Source organism: Peromyscus eremicus, chromosome 1 (genome assembly GCF_949786415.1).
Source record: "Peromyscus eremicus chromosome 1, PerEre_H2_v1, whole genome shotgun sequence".
Taxonomy (NCBI): domain Eukaryota; kingdom Metazoa; phylum Chordata; class Mammalia; order Rodentia; family Cricetidae; genus Peromyscus; species Peromyscus eremicus.
In genome coordinates, this window is record NC_081416.1 from 168,140,560 (window position 1) to 168,159,200 (window position 18,641).

The 18,641-nt window shown below is 42.1% G+C and overlaps 1 protein-coding gene and 1 long non-coding RNA gene across 2 annotated transcripts in view; one reads left to right on the forward strand and one right to left on the reverse strand.

The window, feature by feature from the left end:
• Positions 1–18,641, reverse strand: part of LOC131895374 (carcinoembryonic antigen-related cell adhesion molecule 1-like) — a 349,579-nt gene that overhangs the window by 165,655 nt on the left and 165,283 nt on the right. The gene's annotated exons all lie outside the window — the stretch shown is intronic.
• The window catches only part of LOC131924879 (uncharacterized), a 42,267-nt gene continuing 39,679 nt past the window's right edge, over positions 16,054–18,641 (forward strand). The window contains exons 1-2 of the long non-coding RNA XR_009383106.1: positions 16,054–16,258; positions 16,366–16,478. This is a non-coding gene — a long non-coding RNA (uncharacterized LOC131924879). The remainder of the gene's footprint in view (positions 16,259–16,365; positions 16,479–18,641) is intronic.

An 18,641-nucleotide genomic window follows, 5' to 3' on the forward strand; every position in this document is an offset into this window, starting at 1 on the left:
TTTAAGGAATTGCTCAACATCCCTAATCATCAGGGAAATGCAAATCAAAACAACTCTGAGATACCACCTTACGCCTGTCAGAATGGCTAAGATCAAAAACACTGAAGACACATTATGCTGGAGAGGATGTGGAGCTAGGGGAACTCTCCTCCACTGCTGGTGGGAATGCAAGCTTGTACAACCACTTTGGAAATCAATATGGCGCTTTCTTAGAAAATTGGGAATCCATCTCCCCCGAGATCCAGCTATACCACTCTTGGGCATATACCCAAGGAATGCTCAACCACATCACAAGAGCACTTGTTCAGCTATGTTCATATCAGCATTGTTTGTAATAGCCAGAACATGGAAACAACCTAGATGCCCTTCAACTGAAGAATGGATAAACAAAATGTGGTACATATACACAATGGAATACTACTCAGCAGAGAAAACAATGACATCATGAGGTTTGCAGACAAATGGATGGATCTAGAAAAAATCATCCTGAGTGAGGTAACCCAGACTCAGAAAGACAAACATGGTATGTACTCACTCACAGCAGGATACTAGATGTGGAACAAGGATGACTGGACTGCTACTCACATCACCAGGCAGGCTACCTGGAAAACAGGACCCCAAGAAAGACACGGGGATCGCCCAATGACAGAGAAATGGAATGAGATCTACATGAACAGCCTGGACATGAGTGGGGGTAGTGAAGGGCGAGGGTCGAGGGAAAGAGAGCTTGGGGGAGCGGGAGATCCCAGCTGGATCAAGAACAGAGAGGGTGAACAAGGAATAGGAGACCATGGTAAATGAAGACCACATGAGAATAGAAAGAAGCAAAGAGCTAGAGAGGCCCACAGAAATCCACAAAGATACCCCACAACAGACTGCTGGCAATGGTCGAGAGACAGCCCGAACTGACCTACTCTGGTGATGGGATGGCCAAACACCCTAATTGTCATGCTAGAAACCTCATCCAACTACTGAGGGATCTGGATGCAGAGATCCATGACTAGGCCCCGGGTGGATCTCTGGGAGTCCAATTAGCGAGAATGAGGAGGTTTTATATGAGTGAGAATTGTTGAGACCAAGGTTGGATAAAGCACAGGGACAAATAGGCAAATAAATGGAAACACATGAACTATGAACCAATGGCTGAGGGGTCACCAACTGGATCAGGCCCTGTGAGTGGTTGAGACAGTTGATTGGCTTGATCTGTTTGGGAGGCATCCAGACAGTGGGACAGGGTCCTGTGCTCATTGCATGAGTCGGCTGTTTGAAACCTGGGGCCTATGCAGGGTCGCTTGGCTCAACCTGGGAGGAGGGGACTGGACCTACCTGGGCTGAGTCTACCAGGTTGATCTCAGTCTGCAGGGAAGGCTTTGCCCTGGAGGAGATGGGAATGAGGGGCGGGCTGGGGGGAAGGTGAGGGGGGTGGGAGGGGGGAGAACAAGGGAATCCGTGGCTGATATGTAGAACTGAAGTTTATTGCAGAATAAAAATTAAAAAAAAAGTTTCCTCCTTAAAAATCCTCAAGTGCATGTTCTAATACATATGTTTGTTTGCAGCAGAAATTCTGATGATTTAAAGAGTTACATGTTGTCATCCTCTGGACCACAGAAATGCTATCTAGCTGCAGGTCTGCACCACATCCTCCATTGCTGTGGGATGTATGGCAAATGTGTTGCTGATTAATCAATAAAACACTGATTGGCCATTGGCTAGGCAGGAAGTGTAGGCGGGACAAGGAGGAGAATAAAGCTGGGAAGTGGAAGGCTGAGTCAGAGAGACACTGCCAGCCGCCACGATGAGAAACAGCATGTGAAGATGCCGGTAAGCCACGAGCCATGTGGCAAGGTATAGATTTATGGAAATGGATTGATTTGAGCTGTAAGAACAGTTAGCAAGAAGCCTGCCATGGCCACACAGTTTGTAACCAATATAGGTCTCTGTGTTTGCTTGGTCGGGTGTGAGTGGCTGTGGGACTGGCAGGTGAGAGAGATTTGTCCTGACTGTGGATCAGGCAGGAAAACTCGAGCTACACTCCATCCTCCAGCCCACATGGATGTGCTGTCCAGCTCTGCCCTGCATCACACCTTCTAACATATGAGACAGAAAATCCTGCTACCCATGTCTTACCCTGCAGAGCCTGAAACAGCCTGATCTTCCTGGGTTTCCACTGCATTCCAGCCTTCAAGAACCTCAGCTTCAGATCCATATCAGCAGGAAGTAACCATGAATGACTTCTACAGCCCTGTTGTGACTTACCCCTCTTTCAGTGTTGAACTCCCCAGCCCAGGGGCTGGACTGCCCTTAAAAACACTCAATTATTAATACTATAAATTCTGCCCATGATCCTGAAATGTATATACTATCAGATTTTCTCAAGTACTTCTGACACTGTTCTGTATATAAGTATGCTATGTATATCCTGACACAGATTATTACAGTCCTCCCATAGCTAAATGGGTCAATATTGCCTTGATTACAAATTTAAATTATTAGGTCAGTTTTAACTGCAGCCTTGGTCCCACAGGTGCTCATGACTAACTCAAGTAACTCTTTATCTAACAATGCTTCTTTTAAATACAGTTTAACCAAATTAATACCACTAATCAGATATTGATAGAGGTATATTCCAAACTAATCATTTCTTTTTGATAAGTCACAGTTATAGTATTTAGACATATTTGAACATATTATGCTATACTATCGAATGTTATATTTTTTTATGTTACTCCTGTGCTCCCTTCTTGGAACAGAGATATTCTGATTATATACAACTACACCTCTTAGATTGATAAACTAATTCTTAGCTTGTCATCTACATAGATTATTGATTGTAAATATTAATCAACCATTACTTTTCATTTTTCAGGTCATCTCCAAATTTAATTTTTTCATGTTTTTCTCTGCCCTAGAGAGAATTAAACATTCTTCTTTCATTAATAAATGAAAAAACTGGAACTGCTGCAAGCCATAGGAAAACATAATGGATTCAGCTACTATCACAAAAGCTGCTGCTTAGAAAGATCAAGAACATTTCTGAAAGTCAAGCCATGGTTTAAGAAGTCTTGGTGAGATTTTAGCTTTTGTATATATATTAGCTGGTTTCTACAATGACTTTCTTGTATGCTATGTGTGTGTCCAAGAACTCCTAACAGTGTATTTATCTAAAATACCTATCAAGCATCAAAAGTCAAACAATCTCCTGAACTAAGGTACACCCTTATGGAAACAACACCTGTCTCCGGGTCAGGGGATACTTCTTTTGCAATTTAAGCTGAGACCCTCCTTTCTTTTATAATTATTATTATTATTATTATTTCTATCATCAGCTTGATACAGTACAAATTCTTATCCTAATAGTGAAATGTTTCACTGAGTCTTGCATAAAACCAAAACTTATAAGCCACAGTAATCCTTGGGTCCCCCCTGCTATATAGCCACCCTGGATCTGTGAGTTGCAGTCTGATTGTTCTTTGCTTTATATCTAGTAGCCACATATAAGTGAGTACACACCATGTTTGTCCTTCTGGGTCTTGGTTACCTCACTCAGGATGATATTTTCTAGTTCCATCCATTTGCCTGCAAATGCATGCTGTCATTGTTTTTCTCTACTGAGTAGTACTCCATTGTGTATATTTACCATGTATTCTTAATCCATTCTTCAGTTGAAAGGCATCTAGGTTGTTTCCAGGTTCTGGCTATTACAAATAATGCTGCTATGAACATAGTTGAGCATGCATCTTTTTGTTATGATTGATCATTGCTTGGGTATATGCCCACGAGTGGAATAAGGGGTCTTACGGTAGATAAATAGCCAATTTTCTGAGACACTGCCATATTGATTTCCACACTGGTTTTACAAGTTTGCACTCCCACCAACAGTGGAGGTGTGCTCCCTTTGCTCCCCATCCTCTCCAACACAGACTGTCATTAGTGCTTTTGATCATAGCCATTCTGACAGGTGTAAGATGGTATCTCAGAATCATTTTGATTTGCATTTCTCTGATGACTAAGGATGTTGAGCATTTCCTTAAATGTCTTTCAGCCATTTGAGATTCTTCTTTTGAGTATTCTCTGTTTAGCTCTTTATCCCATTTCTTAATTGGATTGTTCAGTATTTTGATGTCTAGTTTCTTGAGTTCCTTGTATACCTTGGTGATCAGTCCTCTGTCAGATGTGGGGTTGATGAAGGTCTTTTCCCATTCTGTATGCTGTCTTTTTGTCTTATTGACCGTGTCTTTTGGCCTACAAAAGCTTCTCGGTTTCAGGAGGTCCCATTAATTAATTGTTGCTCTCCGTGTCTGTGCTACTGGTATTACATTTATGAATTGGTCTCCTGTGCCAATGTGAGACCCTCCTTTCTTATACAACCTTACTAACATTATAGACTCACAGCTTCTTACTTAACCACTTCTAGCAATGTAGACTGAGCACACAAATCCATTTTCTTGATATACAACCCAATCATTAGCTCTCAGTTGACCTCCTCTTGTACTACTCCCTTTGGGTTGGAAAACAAAGCCTGACAGGCACTGCATGAGAAAAATTTTAACTGACCTTTATGACTCTGTAGGAATTCAAGCCTGATGACCTTGCTCTGCCAGAGGATTGCTATAGCTTGGGTTTGTGACTGAATACCTCAGTGACTTGGGGAAACTGAGAGATATAAGGAGACTTAGAGGAAGATTTTGAGGAGATAACTTAAGGAAAAGATGTAAGATAAGGAAAAGCCAGATAGGGAAGTACTAGATGGATAAGGACAAGATGAGAAGGCTCTGACGAGGTAGAATTAAGATGAGAGAAATAAGATAGAACTTAGAGGGGACAGTAGATAAATATAGAGAGAAATCAGACAAGAAAGGAGCTAGGCAGCACTGTAGCTCTGTAGACAGGATATTATCCCAGAGGAATAAAGTTGACAGACAAAGAAAGAGCTTGGTTTCCTTCAGATTCATTTTCCAAAATAATTGTCGCTGTTTATAGCTTCTCTTCTGGGCCTCTGGGAAGAATACTATTAAGGTGGTTTCTTCATATATTAGAGAATAACTTCCTCTATTTTATAGGATCACAGTGGCTTATAGTTAGATTTCAATAACAACAAAAATTACAGAAAGACTCCAGTCTCATGGAAATTAAATGATGCTCAAGCGAATCACCAATGGGTCAAGGAGGAAATAAAGAAAGAATTAAAGACTTCCTAGAATTCAATGAAAATGAATGTACAACATACCTAAACTTATGGGACACTATGAAAGCAGTGCTAAGAGGAAAATTCATAGCACTGAATGCCCACAAAAAAAGTTGGAGAAATCTCACACTAGGGATTTAACACCACACCTGAAAGCTCTGGAACAAAAAGAAGCAAACTCACCCAGGAGGAATAGATGCCAGCAAATAATCAAATTGAGTGCTGAAATCAATAAAATGGAAACATATACAACAATACAAAGAATCAATAAAACAAAGAGTTGGTTCTTTGAGAAAATTAACAAGATAGACAAGCCCTTGTCCAAACAAACCAAAAGGTAAAGAAAGAGTATCCTAATAAACAAAATCAGAAATGAAAAGGGATACATAACAACAAACAATGAGGAAATCCAGAGAATCATTAGGTCATATTTCAAAAACCTGTACTCCACAAAATTGGAAAATCTAAAAGAAATGAACAATTTTCTGTGTAGGTAATATATACTAAAATTAAATCAAGACCAGATAACCAATTTAAATAGAACTATACCCTTAAGGAAATAGAAACAGTCATTAAAATCTCCCAACCAAAGAGCCCAGGCCTAGATGGTTTCAGCACAGAATTCTACCAGTTTTTCAAAGAAGTGCTAATACCAATACTCTCTAAATTGTTCCACACAGTAGAAACAGAAAGAACATTGCCAAACTCTTTTTATGAGGCTACAGTTACCCTGATAAACAAACCGAATAAAGATGCAACAAAGAAAGAGAATCCTAGACAAATCATCATGAACATTGATGCAAAAATACTCAATAAAACACCGTGTTTCTAGGTTAGTTCTCCCTCTTTCTTCCAATCCTCGAATTCCATCAGTTTCATCCAGGCAATCACGTGAAGCTATGGGAATGTGAAACAGGGAGATTGCGATTTTGTGTTTTGAATATCCAGTGTTTCCATAGCTACATCTTTTCTCAGGGTCTCAGTTGTGGCAGCCTTGAATAAGTGGTCTCTTGCGACTGTAATCTAATTGAAAGAAGGCCCAGGCTATTGACTCTCATTGTACCATGTCTTCTGCAGAGACCATGTTTTCTGCAGTGGGGTTTGAAAGCAAGGAAGACCCTGTAAGACCCCATTCCTCTCTGCTTGGTTACTGTGGAGAACTCAGCCTCAAACTTGTAGAAAATCTGTTGGAACTGTTCTGCAATCTAAGACATGCCTCATTCTCTGCCTCCACAGAGATCATATCTGCATGTGTTCTGAGGGTTATCCCAGGCCCACCTTCACAAGTATATTCCTCCACTAATACCTCAATTGTCTCAGCCCATCATGGTCACAACCTTGAGGATAAAAACTAGTAAATTACTGGGTTTAGAAATTTTGCATCAGATCCCTCCTCCCCCCTCCTTTTTTCTTTCCCATTTTTGTTTGGTAGCTATGTTGCAGTGGCTTCACCCTTTGGGTAACTGTGTCTCCCAACACCCCTTATGTATCAATGTTGTGCTGACATTTTTACTTCTTGTTTTAAACATTTTGAGCTCAAACCTCACAAGTCTGCTCAAGAGTGATTATTAATGCTAATAATAATCACTTGACCAAGGTGGTGTGGTATTTATGATGTGGCTGGCTCTGTATTTGTATCTGGTTTCATCTATATGATGATTCTGTCACATAGAAATTATTTCCATTCAGATGATGGAAAACTGGAGCTTAAAATGGTTTTCAAAAATTACTTAAATCTGTATGGTTAATCAGAGATAGACCTGGATACCTGGCTATAATGCTAACACTAGTTGTAGGAATAATTGCAGCAACATTTTTTTTCCTCTGTGTGTGGTATTTTGCCAAAAAAGTTTACTTGATTATTATATTAAGTCTTTAAAAACTACTATGAGGCAGGTGAAGGATGTGATATAACCTAGCACCCTAACATCAGAATCTGAGGCAGGAGGACTGTGAATTTGAGGCAAGTCTGGGTTATATAATGAGACCCTTGCCCCCAAAGAGTTCCCCCATGCTAGAGAAAGGAGAAAACTAAAGATGAGGATGAAGATGAACAAAACAGAGACTAGAGCAAATGTAAAGAAAGCTGATGCACCAAAAGTTGGTGCATCAAAAATGATTAACATCATTAGCAAGCTTTTCACAGATTAACTTTGAAAAAAGCAGATGGATATTCATACAGTTTGAGACCTCACCATCCATTCTCAAGAATATGAAGAATTTCAAGATCACTCAGTAGTTGTATGCTAACTGTTGTGTGGCCTAGATGCAATGGACAAATTCCTACAAACCTGGATTCTTAGAAATGGAATCCTGAAAGAAACAAAATTAAATAGCTGTATAACCAAAAAGATTGAATTAACAATAAATTGACAAAATTTCACAGACTTTGATAATAAAAACACTGAAACATGATGGAAGTCCAGCTTAGTGTAACAAAGGCCATACATGGAAACCCACAGCCAACATCATATGCAGTGGGGAGACTGACAGCTTTCTCTCTAAGATCACGAAAAACACAGGATGCTGCTGTGACCACTTCTGTTCAAGAGACTCTTAGGAGTGCTACACAGAGCCATTAGGGTAGACAATGAAATGAAGATGCCCAATTATGAGGTGCTAAAGATATCTGTAGATGACAGGAACTTGTTCATAGAAAATCCTGAACATTCTACAGAAAGTTCTCAGAAGTACATGAGCAAAACTAGTAAATTTGTTGGCTAATGAAATGAACATGCCCAAGTGAACTGTATTTCTGTGTACTACTATTGACCATGAACAATTTTATTTTTGTTTCTCCTGGCAGTAGTGCAGCTTAAACCTAGGGCCTCGTGCATGTCCGGCAAGTGTTCAGCCCCGGAGCAATAAATAGTCCCAGCCTTAACAGTGAACAATTGGAAAGGAAATGAAGAAAGTATTTATTTGTGAAAGCACCAAAAAGAATAAAATACTTAGAATTGACTCCACCAAGGAGATAAAAGACTTGCACTCACAAAACTACCAAATAAGAGATGATGAAAGAAGACAAGAAATGACAGCCATTGGGGTTGATGGGTTGGAAGACTTAATCTCATTATTACTGTTGTTCTGTAGTACTGGGCTTGAACCCAGGGCTTTGTGAATGGTAAGCAATGCACTACCACTGAGCTATACTCTAAGCTATGTGTTCTAATTTTTATTTAGAAACAGGATATCACTAAATTAATCAGGCTGCCCTTGAATTGCTTTTGGTAGGCACTCTTAGATCTTTGGTATTCCCGCCTCAGCTTCTTTCAAGCATAAGCCAGCTTGCCTGAAAGACTTTTTTTTAAAGATGACAATATCCCTGAATGTAGTCTATCAGTTCTATGCCACACCAGTGGCATTTTGCACAGAAATAGAAATGTCCATTCTAGCTGTTCTGGACCTAACAGTATAGATCAGGCTGGCCGCAAACTCCCAGAGATCTACCTGTCTCTGCTTCCAAGAGTAGGGGTTAGAAGCAAGCACCACCATACCTGGCCATAAAAGTATCTTGAAAAAAACAAGAATAAAATTGCAGGACATCCTACATGATTTCATAATTTTAGTAGAAAGCTGCAACAATCAACAGTCTACTACTGACATAAAGGCAGACATACAGACCAGGAATATAGAATTGAAAAGCCCAGAACTGCTCATGCACACTGGCCATGATTAAATTAATGATTAGTTGAAATGATCAATATGTGTATTTATGAGGCACAGTTTTGCATATATATTATAATGTGTGTCAGATCTGAGCAGTTGGCATATCCAGCATTTCATCTGTCACTTTTTATGTTTGTTACAAACATTCATTTCTGCTGGCTCTTTTGAATTAATTGCTGTGAAACAGAGTTGTCCTATTGAGTTACAGAAATTGGAAGGCATTCTTGCTGTCCATCTGACCCTTTGTGACCAGATGAGTTCTGATCAGGTTGCTGAGATTGTTCAATGATGGATGAATACTCAGTTAAACAAGGGATGTTGGGAAGATGTGATATCCAGGTAAAAGAATGAAGTTAAGCCTTCACCTAACGACATATACAAATCAACTCTACATGGATCAAAGACCTAAAATGGTTCAGAGCTGAAAGTCATCAGACTTTTAGGAGACAGGGTGAAAGCACCTTGAAATTGGATTTCAAATGTTGTTTTTGTTATGATGACAGATGCATCATATGGGCCTTTCGGCTGCTTATATGTCTCTGCAGAACATGCATGTTTGGTACCTGAGGAGGACAGAAGATTGTGTTGAATTCCTTGGAACTTCAGTTACAGACAGTAATAAGTTGCCATGTGGGTGCTGGGAACTGAATTCCTGTCCTTTGGAAGAGCTGTCCGGGCTCTTAACTATTGAGCTATCTTCCCAGTGACATAAACCACACACACACACACACACACACACACACACACACACACAATTACACATCACAAAAAAAAACAGTTATCAGAAAAAAAGAGTCTTGTGCAAGGAGGTCATGCTGTCAATGTTACCATGAGGATAAGAAACTCAGTACATGGGCCACTAAGAAGTCTCAGTTGAGAAGAATCCCTGCCGTACTCCCTCCCAGTACCTACCCCAACTGCCACACGGAAATAAATGCACAAACAAATGTGGGCCAGTGAAATGGCTTAGCAGATAAAGGGCTGGTTCACCCACCTGAGTTCAATCCCCTGTCCCTGGAGAACTGGCTCCCACAAATTGATCCCTGACCTCCACACATGGGTTGGGAAATACACACAACATGAATAAATATGCAAATGTAGTAAGAAACTCCATACAGGTCCTTTCTATCTATGGATTTTATATTTATGGATGAAAACCTTGGAAACAAACTACTTGGAAAAGTATGCTTACTGAAAAATGTATTGTTTCCTCCTATCATGGTCCTGTACTCAACTCAATAAGACTAGTGTCTATGCAGTATTCATATTAGGTATTGGAAATAATCTAAAGAAGTTTTGAATGTGTGTGGGGTGTGTGTGTAGACAAACATAAATATTTTACAACATTCTGAGGGTTGACTGTGTGTCTGACTCAGACCCTAAACTCTTAATCACTTTGCATTTGTATTTGCTATATTGACATTTATTGTTGTTATTACTGACAGGATCTCACAATGTAATCTGGGCTGGCCTTGTATTTCTTTTTTTAATAGTGAGGTTTTTCTATTCATTTTACATACCAACCACAAATTCCCCTGTCCTGCCTCCTCCTGCCCCCAAGTGTTTCCCTGCAATCCAGCCCCGATTCCCACCTCCTCCAAGGCAAGGTCTCCCATGGGGAGTCAGCAAAGCCTGGTACATTCAGTTGAGTGACCTTGGACTTCTATGCCTCCTGCTTCGTGCTCTCTCCCTTTTGAGACAGGGTCTCACTATGTAGCTCTGACTAACCTGAAACTGGCTACAAAGACCAGGGTGGTTGGGAACTCAGAGAGATCCAACTGTCTCTGCCTCTGGTGTGCTGGGGTTAAAGGCATGCAGCACTGTGCTCACCTTGCTTGGTGTGTTATCATGAGATTAACATGCATCCATCACCAAGCTGGCTGTATTTGTAACTTGAACCATGTTTTTCTCCCTGTGACTTTTACCCATTCTGCACTCTGTTGATAAGAAACTGCCCCCAACCCCAACACTATGGAGTAAATGGGCAACAGAGGTCACTCACCTATTATGTCCACCTGGCGATATTGACTCTTCTCACCACCGAGTCCATTGATTATCTCACACTGATAATACCCAGAATCCTTCCTCTTGGCAGGGACTATTTGGAGGGTGCTGTTGTTCTCAGTCAGTTTGATCCTATTCGTGGTCCTCACCCTCTGGCCATTGTAGAACCATTTAATGCTGTTATCAATGTCGATTGACAGGCACTTCAGAAACACAGAGACCACGTCTTTGTCTATGGTTTGGTTGACTTGGATGGAGGGTATAGTCAGTGGATCTGTGGATAAACAATGGATGGGGCAAGCTGAGATTACGTCACCTTCAGAGATCTCAGACAGCTTCCAGGGTCCTTAGAATGAAATGGCCCTCTGCAAGATCACATGTTTGGGTTGAAGATATGGTCTGCAAGAAGAGAGCTGAATCTTACTTCATCAAGATCACTCACAGTGACCCTGACTCAGGGTATTTGTGTAGATTCCACACTAGGAGCCTCTTCAACCCACATGTCAAGAAATCTCATGGTGGAGGGAATGTATTTCCCAATGATATTTGTGGGGATTCTTGCTCACAATATCTGTGAGTGTGAACAGTCAGTTCTCTCTTTTACATTTGTTTTTTGAACCTTGAGAAGAGTAAGCAAAAGAGCAACATCAACTGTCAGTGACATGGTTCACTCTGACTCAGAACAGGGCTCCCAGGCATCTTCTCAACCCACTCTTCCCATCCCATGGACTCAGAGCTGAGCCAGCCACCCCACCCATGAGACAGGAACAGACCTGGGAGCAGAGGTCTAGCCCCATGTGTGGGGATTATTCTCCTCCAATTTGGAGAATAAGAATGTGAGCATAGTTGAAAGCCCTGGGTGTTCCTTATAGGTTATGGAGGTCATAAAGTAAAATAGGAGGGGACAGGAAAGCTTGTGTTAGACACAGAAAGAAATCTTGACCTTGAAGCTCTCCTAATCCTCGAAAGTCCCTCCACTACCAAAGGCTTTCCAATACTGGGAGAACCTCGTCCTCACATTGCAAGTTCCATCCCTATCAGCCAGAAAGCAGAGAACCAGGAGGCCATTAGACACAGGGATGGAGCAGGAGGCTTGGGGGAAGACTGAATTTTGCTTGTTTCCATAGACATGGGCTGGAAATAAAATATTTCTGCACCTTCTATGAAAACTAAAAGACTCTGGAAGCAAACTTGGTGCTGATATTTCAGAGATCCATTTACTAAGAACTATAATGTTCTTGACTGTGTTCTTACAGAGGACAGTGACAGTTATAGATCAGGCAGGTATAATATCCACTCTTATTAGTATTGATGTTGGGAATATAGAGCTCTTGGGATGATGACTGGAGCTCTCCATTGACAAACCAAGAGTACTGTGCAGGTGAGTTAGCATCTGTGTGGCAGGAGATGTGAGGTTTGCCCTTCAATGGAATGGAATATTTGAGAGGGATATGATCAGGACATCTGGACCATCTGGAGAAAATAGAATAAAATCACACCTGATGTCAGCAGAGGGAAGGGGAAATCCTGGTCTGTAGAAGGACATAGTATCTCTTTGAGCTGTGTTTTAACCTTAGTTGAGCAGGTCCTACCCAGAGCTGGGGTGCAGATTAGCAGAAGTGTATTCATTCAGCATGCACAAGCCCTGATATATCTTAAGCACAACACACAAATATCCCCACTGCACACTCTTGTGTACACTGAGCCTGAGCCTGACATGAACCCTGTCTCTATCACCCTGAGCCTCTCTAGGCTGAATTCCCTGCAGCCCATTTAAGCTCAACGCTGAGCCTATCTACATATACTTGGGCTGGGACAGGATGCCCTGGCAGCCTAGGTATCTGTATGGTAGGTCTGTGTCATGAACCCAAGGGGACTGGGACCGAGTGTGGTAGCTCTAGCCCTTTGTATTTAGGCAGTTGAGGCCAGGATGAAACAGAACATATTTAAAGTAATGTTCAGAGGGGCTTGTGGAGTCCCTCACTGGGTTCCAGGTTCACATTCATAGGGTCCTGTGTCAGTCCTCACAACACGGAGTAAAGTGAGAGTCCTGTTGTCCTCAGACAGCTTCAGCCTATCCTCTTCTGAGAGGCTTTGGCCATTTATCCTCCACAGGTAGGCTGTATTCTGAGGCTTAGGCTCACACATTAATGCTAATGAGTCCTCACCGTCCATGGGATTGGAATTGTTGGTTGTGATGCTGGGCTTAGGTAGCAGTGCTGTGCTGACCACAGAGATTGCCCTGTGTGGCACTTCTGATTCTTGCAAAGGCCTCTTACAACCCGAGATAGTCTTAACTTCCAGCCAACCCAGATCTTTAAAGAATCAGGCAGGAAGCAAATTACAGGCAGATGGAGTGGCTGAGTACTCAGAGATAATGGGGTCTCCTGTGCTGTGTATGGGAGAAGAAAAGACTTTCTCATGAGTGAACTGAGCTGCAGTGTTTGGTGATGGTCAGACTCAAGACTTGGAATCACAGTTCTCATTTTATCTCCTGGTCCTCACTGACCCATTGCCTGCCTTGAGACACAAGGTTTGAGTTCCTCCAGCTACAGTGACTTCTCCTGCTCAGTGTAAACCAGAGCCCTCTCAGCCTTTGCTGTTCAGGGCTGTCCTACAGACAGGTTATGATTATTTTCTCATTGAGCTTCCCTGAGAAACCTGACAGCCTGTCAGAGATCTCACACAGCTCAGGATCTGGCTGACATTTAGGTCTGGCTGGGCCACAGGTGGGCCATTCTTGTCACGTGTTTGATGTTCATTGACATGAATCTGAGAGTCCTGATTCCACAAAATAGTCTAGAAGAATGAAGGTACCTAGTACCATGTCCATGGTGGGGTGGTTGGAGATGTGACTGTGAACAGAAAGCTTGTGCAATCCACATCCTATGTGACCCTGACTCAGTGACTGTGTTTCCTGTCTCAGTTTTCCTATAATAGGACACATGGTAAATGATCATTGCCATGCCTGCAAGTTAACCTTAGATGTCAACAACAACCTTATCTTCCACCAAGCAATGTCTATTAGTGTTTGTCTACAGGAAATAATCCCTTGGCGGGACCCCCAGAGGCAAGCTGCCATTTGTACACTTTTTCTTCTATCTCTTTAGGGCTCTTGCCCTTCCTGTGAGGTCTCAGAAGACCATATGACGATCTGGCTGAATGCCTTTCCTAACTCTCCACCTATGCTGAGCACACTGAGTCTCAGGAGGAGACACCCAGGTGACCTACCTCAGACATGGCTCTCAGAGGCTGACTGTCAGCAGGCTCCCAGTCTACAATCCATCATTGTCCCCTGTCAGCTCTAATAGGAGATCAAATTCCAACCCAGTCTACCAGCTTTTCGGGATTCCTGGTCCAGTCTGGCATGGAGTTCTTGAGCAAAGCTATTCGGGGGTCATCTCTCTGTGAGGCACTCATGGTTTCCTCAGCCTAGACCTACCTGAGTCCCGAGGGGTTTTCCTGAAGGCCATGATCATGATGAGCATCTAAGAGCCTGGGGAGAGTCTAACATGCCTGAGCTCAGTTATATCACCCTCTCTTCTCTGAGGGTGGATTCAAGTGAGGCATCCTGATTTATTGCCATTTTCTCCACTGTGTCTCCTTTACTAAATGTTTGTATCACAATGTGGGAACCATAACACACAGTTATCCAGAAAAGACAGCTCTATACGTGAAGTAGGATTAGTTCCACCCATGACGCAGAGGTTACAGAGAATTACTTACAGAATACTTGAATATTTACAGATAGATAACTATTAATATTTTGTAGATTCCTCAGTTTTCCTACGTAGCGTCCTCCGTCATCCTTACTGACATTCCTGAATAGCAGGGATCCATTGTTGTACATTGTCGTTTTATCTTTGTATTTATCATTATATACTGTTGAATTGTTTCCTGGAGCATATGAGGCTATGAAAATTTCCCCCTTGTACCAGTAAAAGCGAGTGAATTGCAAGGGCAGACCATGGGCAACTAGAAGAAAGTTATTCCCTACAGCAACAACAGGTGGAACTGCTTCAACATTGAAATCTTCGTTAGTGGTAGCCGAGTTCCAGGAGGTTAAAAGCGAGACTAAGAGGGAAGAGAGAGAAAAAAATCTATCAATATTAGGACCTTTGCATTTGGTAGAAATTTGAAATGTGAGTGTTTAACTCTCAGCCTTGGTGTGTGTGTCCTGTTGAGGGGAGGTCAGCAGCATCACCCCCATTCATCAGTACCCCTGAATCTTTCCACTGTATGAAACTGGCTTCATAGTGTCTACACAGCTCACCCCTCACTGCCCTCAGATCCCTGCTCACACTCAGAATCTATGGTGAGTGTAGCATGTCTTGTCTGACCTCCTCCTCTAAAGACTCTGTGCCTTCATTTTCTGACCTTTCCCTGTTCTGTTTCTTCTGAAGTGCTTGTCAACCCCTGGGCCCACCTTCTAGATGTCCTTGCTGCTCTATTTTCCTGCCCAGTAGTAGCAGGACTTTGTGAGGAGGACTAGTTTGATTTTGGTTTAAACTTCTCTACCTTGAACAGGCTCAGGTACCTGTGAGCAAATGAGTGTCCCAGATCCTGAGGTTTATTTACAGATTTCTCAGGGTCCTACATAATGATGTTGTTTACTCGCCCACTTTGAGTTTTACTCAGAGCGTCACCCTGATGGAGTCGCAAACTTTAGTCTTCTGGATACAGTGGCCAGTGCTGATAAATCTACAAATGGTGAACAACTGAGTTTTCTTCCTCACTTCCCAATTCCCATCCACTGTGAGCTTCCTGATGGTCTCAGGCTTCAAACAGAGCCAGATGTCATTTCTCAGGCTCTTTCCCTCTCCCAGAAGACCCCATCCAGTCTATGAACTCCCAAACTTTCTATTCCTGAGGAATGTCTCCTCACCTGTGAGCAGGAGTCCTCTCCAGAAGACCTGGCCTTTGTGGAGAGGGGCTGAGGTGAGCTCCATAGTCTCTGCTGTAGGCTAGGCTCTTCCTCTGGAGAGGAGGTTTGTCTCTCAGCCTGCTGCCAAGCTGGGCTCCTCTGGTGTTTGCTCTGTGCTTTTCCCAGACCTCAGCCTCCTCCCAGAGGAGGGCACTTCTTGGAGTCAGATGGGCTGGGGGTGGAGTCTGTGTGTGTTCTTTGCTCTGTTTTTCTGTGAGTGCTGCCTCCCATCCTTCTATTCCTTTGTTGTTCAGTGTTCTAGAACATACTTTGAGCCGAAAGCCTGAGAAGTGTCCTGTGTCCCGAGAGAACAGCTCACCTCAGGGCCTTGTCCCTGAACTTCCTATAGCCAAGAGTATATTTCCTTGAGACCCCAAAACCTAGCAGAGCCCCGTCTGACCTGCGATCTCAATGCTCAGGGAAGGTGGGATTTATTCCCAGCAGAGAGTGGCAGTCTAATCTAGGGGCAGGAAAAGGTGAGTGATGCCTGTGGAAGGCCCAGACCTGTCATCACTAGCGTCACCAGTCAGGTGTCTGATGAAGGAATACATACTATCTCAGGGGTTCATATTCTTCTGTGCAGGAGGAGGTGACCTGTGTGTCCTAGGAAGAGGACCCTGTGGTTCAGCTTCTTATGGAGGACACCAGGGAGACTCCTCCGTCCCCAGCTTCCTGTGCCAGCTGAATGTTATTCAGGTCTGCCCATGCCCTCCCTCACCTTTCTAGGATGCCTTTGCTCTCCTTGGTGATTGCCCTGTGATGGAGGAGATCCCTGTCTTTCCTCATGGATGATGAGAGGACGGAGGGGACTACATAAGGTGTCCTTGAAGAGTGGGGGTCTCAGTGACAAAGGAAATGATTATGTGAGGGAGCTCCAGGTCTGTTGGAACTGGCATGGAAACAAGGCTGCAAGATAGGTTCACACCTCAAAGAGTTTTCCCTGTTGAATATGTGGTTTATTGTCGCCCCCTCGTGTTCATGAGGAGACCTGCAGCTCATGTTTGGGCTGCTAGGAGGAGAGTAGCCAAGCTCCAAATTCTGGAATGAAGCTGAGCACCAAGTTTCCCATGAAGGTCACAGTGTGTAGCTGTATTTGAAAATCTAGGTAGACTTTTGCTGGAGACTATAATATCTGAAGTAAGAATCAATGCCATTTTGATCTGCAATTCCAGGAAGAATGATGATGTTGAGCCCCCTTTCCCATGTGTTTTTATTAGATTTTTTTGTATATCTTAATCAGGGTAGGAATATCCAAGCCCTTTGCTAACTCTAAAATCGTTTTATTCCAACTTTAAATTGTAAAGCAAAGTACATTCATTCACTAACAATAACACATTCTAGACATACAACCTAAAGTGAAAACCAAACCAAACACTGCAAACTTTTCAGTGTTGGTAATTCCTGGTGTATTAGTCTCAGAGATTCAGGGACAGTAAGTCAGTATTCCCTGGAATTTTCAAAAATTCCCCAATTATGGTGATTTAATCATACTTTTTAAGCCTTCAGTCACTATTATTGTTATAGCTGGATTTCTTGTTTAAAAAATAATGCACCCTAAGTTGGTAGCACCTAGAAAAACTGCATTGTACAGGGACATTTAAAAGATTATAGCTGTAACAGTCTTATTAAATAAGAAACACAGAGCCAAATGCAGAGTTAAAAGCCCAAGAGGTCAGAGCAGTAGCTGAGAACTGAGACTAAAACCACCTTTTTACCCCTCACTGCCACTGCCCTCCTTCCCCTAAGAAAGAGACCTACTTCTTGTGTGTCTGTCTTTTTATTGACTTCTGATCTTCCTTCTCATTGGTTATAAACCCAACCACATGACCTCCTCGTCACTGCCTATCTATACAGACTTCCAGGTCTCTATGGTTGGTAATTGAGATTAAAGGCATGTGTCTCCATGCTGGCTGTATCCTTGAACACACAGAGATCTGCCTGTCATGTGATTGGGATTAAGGGCGTGTTCTACCACTGCCAGACTTCTGCTAAATGGCTTGCTATTAGCTCTGAACCCCAGCCACTTTTATTTATTAACATACAAATAAAATCACATTTCAGCACAAATAAAATATCACCATATTTCCCCTTTCTATTTTAATAAAAAGAATAAAGGAAAAATGTTATAACTATTATAAGAAAAACTATATACAAAAGTACAATAACTATATACAATATATACAAGCAATAAATACCTAAACAATGTCTAGCCCATTTGCATTTGACAAACTCAGAGAAAATAACTCCATTATCTACTCTATTTTAGTAAGTCCAAAATGTACCTGATTCACTTTCTATCCTAACTTATATTACTAACAGAACTATCTTATGTCTTTCAAATTTATACACTTACACCTCTTTAGTGAGTTTTTTTTCTGAAATTCTTAACAAGGAAAACTATAACTATCTAAACTTTAACTAACTATAACTATCTAATCTTCAACTCCCTCAGAGACCTAAAAAGGAAATAATATTACCTAAAAAATTAAAAACAGGAGGTGCACACAAGCGACTTCCAAAAAAAATGTGAGTTGACAGAAACAGCCAGCTGCCTGGACAGTCACCCGAGGTTTCTCCACAATGTTGGAACATCATCTTCAACCTATAGGCTTAGCGTATCTGACAGACTCATTTGTGAAGTAGGATGTACACAAGGCCAACAGTTCAACCTCACATTTGGTGAGAACAGTCCATGTACCAGAAACACCTGAATTCTACCAGTGTCCTGTCATGACTCAGGATTTTAAATTCTGAAAATTGTTGATTTTTCTTTTTTTTAGAATTCAGCTGTCCCTTCTTCTTGTCTTGTTTGTGTGGCTTCATCTCGGCATTCCATTCTTCTCTGCATCCCTTTCTTCT